This window comes from Orycteropus afer, unplaced genomic scaffold (assembly GCF_000298275.1).
Source record: "Orycteropus afer afer isolate SDZICR_OR568_19922 unplaced genomic scaffold, OryAfe1.0 scaffold00039, whole genome shotgun sequence".
Taxonomy (NCBI): Eukaryota; Metazoa; Chordata; class Mammalia; order Tubulidentata; family Orycteropodidae; genus Orycteropus; species Orycteropus afer.
In genome coordinates, this window is record NW_006921626.1 from 2613966 (window position 1) to 2618226 (window position 4261).

Consider the following 4261-nt stretch of genomic DNA (forward strand, 5'->3'; position numbering starts at 1 on the left):
TCAGTTTGACAGCACTTAGACACTAACCACCTGTCTCCTGATGGATGTGATAGAGGATGAGAATGTGTGTACACTTCTCTGTTTGCTGTTTATATACAGCAGTTGAGGGCAGACTGACTTGATGTTGGCCACTATCAATCATTGATCAGTTGGTGCAGAAGCAGATGGTGGCCCTCACCCAGTGGGTGAGGTTGCAGGAGGTATGGATGTGGTTGGGTAGTGTAGGCATGGTTACTGACTCCTGCTGAGTGAGACAAAAGCAATAATGACAACAACAACAAAAAGCAGGAAAAAAAATAGAAAAATACAACAACAACAAAAAAGAAAACAAATGACAACCAAAAAAGAGAGAAAAAATAAACTAAAGAAAGAGAAAAAAAGGGGAAAAGTGGAAAGGAGGAAAAGAAAAGAGAACAAGAGAAAGAAAGCAATAAGGAGAAAAATAAGAATACTATGAAAAACAGGGATGGGAAAAAATGAAATGAGGAAAGGAAGAAAAGAAAGAAAAAAGAGACTATGAAAAAGAAAGAAAAATCCAAAAACATGGGAAGCGAAAGCAAAGAAAAGAAAAAAATAAAGGAGAAAACGGGGGTATGGGGTAGGGCACCCAGGTGGTGTTCCTGCTGGCTGAGCAGTCAGCAGGGGGCTGGGCACCTGGTTCCAGAAGGATATCCCACTAGTCCAGGAGGCAACTGGTGTCAGGGTGTCTGAACCCAGAAGGAGTTCCTGCTGACTTAGAAAGTGGCTGGAGGCATGATATTTGATCTGAGAAGGAGTTCCTGCCAGCCCAAAGGCAGCTGGGGGCAAGGCACCTGGTCCCAGAATGAGTTTCTGCCTGCCTAGATGGTGGCTGGGGTCAGGATGCCTGGACCAGGATGGAATTCCTGCTGATCCAGAAGGTGGGTGAGGTAGAGGATAGCTGCACCTCTGGTCATGAGGGGCATGTGAGGAATGATGAGAATAAGGGAAATATCACATCTTTCTGGTACCTAGCAATCCACAGCAAGTAGAGCCAACTATCAGATTTATGCCCTGATAGGAAAAATGCTTGCAAATATTCAAAATGGCCACACTGTCAGGCCAATTACCATTCACAGCTCTATTTGTCTCCTTATTGCTGTTTCTATTCAGTTTCTTCTTCTAGTTGGTATTTGATCCACTTCTTTATTCTTCCCTTAGAAGCTCAGGGTTCCAGTATTGTCTGCGTCTGTTTCATTTTGTTTCTCATTTCTTTATTGTAGAGGGTCTGAGTAGCTTGTTTGCATATTCTGCCATCTTGCTAGAAGACCTCTTTTCCTGTCTTTTTAATGACCTTTTACTTTTTTTATGTATGATGTCCTTAATGTTATCCAACAACCCTTCTGGTCTTTGGTCATTAGTGTTCTGTGCATCAAATCTATTCTTGAGATGGTCTGTAAATTTATTGTTGTTAGTCATTATGTGCTGTCAAGTCAGACCTGACTCATAGCGACCCCTCCTTGGGTTTCCAAGGCGTTATCACTATGAAAGTATATTGCTCAACCTTCTTTCTGAGGAGTGGTCTGTAAATTTAGTTGGGCTATATTCAAGGTCATACTTTGGCTCTCTTGGACTTGCTTTTTCTTCAGCTTCACCTTGAAGTTCCATATGAGTAACTGATGGTCTGTTCTCCATTTGGTCCCTGGCCTTGTTCTCCCTGATGATATTGAGCTTCTCAAATATCTCTTTCCATTTATGTTCTCAATTTGATTCCTATGTATTCCATCCAGCAAGGTCCATACTTATAGTCATCATTTATATTGTTGAAAAAAGTACTTCTTATAATAAGCCACTGGTCTTGCAAAATTGGTCATGTGATCTCCAGCATTGTTCCTATCACCAAGGCTATGTTTTCCAACTGCTGATCCTTCCTTTTTGTTGAAAACTTTTTTTTTACTTTTATTGTGGTGAAAACATACACAGCAAGACATTCACCAAAAAAAACAACTTCCATATTAACAGCTCAGGGACATTGATGTTATTTTTCAAAAATATGGAACGCTTCATGAATTTGCATGACATCCTTGCACAGGGGCCATGCTAATCTTCTCTGTATCATTCCAATTTTAGTATATGTGCTGCTGAAGCATGCACTTTGTTGAAAACTTTTGCATTTCAATCTTGATTGTTCGTCTGAGCAATTTCAGACTGTAGCAATTTATAAAATCTTTGATTTCTTCATCTTTGGCATTATTGATTGGTGTGTAAACTTGAATAGTAGTTGTATTAATTGGTCTTTCTTGTAGGTGTATGTATAATAAGCTATCACTGACAGTGTTGTACTTCAGGATAGATCTTGAATTTTTTTTGACAATGATTGCAATGCCATTCTTCAATTTGTTGTTCTTGGCATAGTAGACCATATGATTGTTGCATTCAGAATGACCAGTAATAGTCCATATCAGCTGTTAATGCCTAATTTATTGATATTTAAGTGCCCCATTTCATTTTTGCCAACTTCCAAATTTCTTGATTCATACTTCAGCATTATACATTCTGATTATTAATGGATGTTTGCAGCTGTTGCTTCTCAAATATGTACTGGGCAAAAGAAAAAGAATTTATAAAGATAAAAAGTTAAATCTCCTTACTTATACCATATACCAAAACTATTTCAGATGCACTAAAGATTTATACATTAAAAAAACAAACACCAAAAAAATAAAAACAGAAGAAAATGTAGGTGATTATAAAACCAAAACCAAATCCACTGTTATCGAGTCAATTCTGATTCATAACAACCCCCATTGGGTTTCTGACACAGTAAATCTTTATGGAAGCAGATTGCCCAGTCTAAGGAAAATATTTCTAAAAATGACAATAAAGATAAAAATCATAAAAGAAAAATTTAAATGTTTTGAATTACACTAAAAGTGAAAATTTCTACGTGTTTTAGTTATTTCTGAGTATTGATATTTAGGTGATTATATTTAATTTCAGTTATTAATTCTGTGTATTTAATTTTTTTAAGTAAGCATGTAAAAGGGAAAAATCATTTTACATGCCCAAGAATGTTGAAAGTCAAGCAATAAACTGAGGGAAAATAATTGTGACGTATACAGGATTATCTTCCAGAGTATAATATGTAAATAATTCTTACAAATTAATATGAAAATATTTAATTCCCAAGCAAGAACTGGTAAAATCATTAATAAAGTATTAACAAAAGAGACACCACAAATGGGCAATAAATTTTAAAATGCTTAAAACCATTTAAATATTTTATTTTATGGTTTTATACATTATATTTAAATTACCTTTGCATTATACATAGGAAGATAGATTTTATTCTAAGAATTTTTCCCAATAGAAAAACAAAAAGAGTTAAGGTCTCCAAAATAGGGGAATTGGTTAAGTAAATTATGGTATGCTCATAAAATAAAAGGAAAGTAAAAATATAACCTTCTATAAATGAATTTTCATAAAAAATACCTGATATGGAAAATATGTAGAATATTTTGTTTTCTTAAAGAACAGTACATAAAACAGTATATATAAACTATATTTTATTTGATCGAAAAGAAAATGTCATGTATAGGAAAAAGACAAGCAAGATATACATATCAAATAAGAATAGTGGTTACTTTTGAATATGGAATCATGAATGGTCCCCATTTTCTCTTTCAATCTGGCCTATCTACTTTATATATAAATATTAAAAATATATAAAATATATAGAGGAGCTCTTCTGGCATAGTGGGTAAGACATTTCACTGCTAACCAGAATGTCAGCAGTTCAAATCCGCCAGCTGCTTCATGGGAGGAAGATGAGGCAATCTACTTCCATAAAGATTTGCGGCATTAAAAATCCAATGGGTGGCGGGGGTCACTATGAGTCAGAATAGACTTGATAGCAGTGTTTTATTATTATTATTACTTTATATATGGATCCTGGGATGATACAAAGTTAATGTGCTCAGCTACTAAAGCAAAGTTGGAGGGTCCCTCAGAGGGAACTTAGAAGAAAGGCCTGGCAATATACCTCTAAAAGTCAAAGACATTGAGAACCGAATGGAGCCAATTTTACTCTGATTCACCTGGGCTGGCGGTGAGTGGGAATCTGCTTGACAGCAACTGGTTTATGTTTTACACATTTTCTTCAGTTAGCATATATTCTAAAGGAAAATATTGAAATTGTTCCCTTAAAAATTGATGGCTAGCATGAGCAGGTAAAATAGGCCACACTCTGATCGTTGCACAATACAGTGTACACAATTAATGTCACTAAATTGCACATGTGAAT

The 4261-nt window shown here is 35.5% G+C and overlaps 1 non-coding gene across 1 annotated transcript; it reads right to left on the minus strand.

Annotated features, from left to right (window-relative positions):
* Positions 1–2005: 2005 nt before the first annotated feature.
* LOC122149669 lies at positions 2006–2112 on the minus strand. The gene has a single exon (XR_006163262.1). It is a non-coding gene; the product is annotated as a U6 spliceosomal RNA (small nuclear RNA).
* Positions 2113–4261: the final 2149 nt, after the last annotated feature.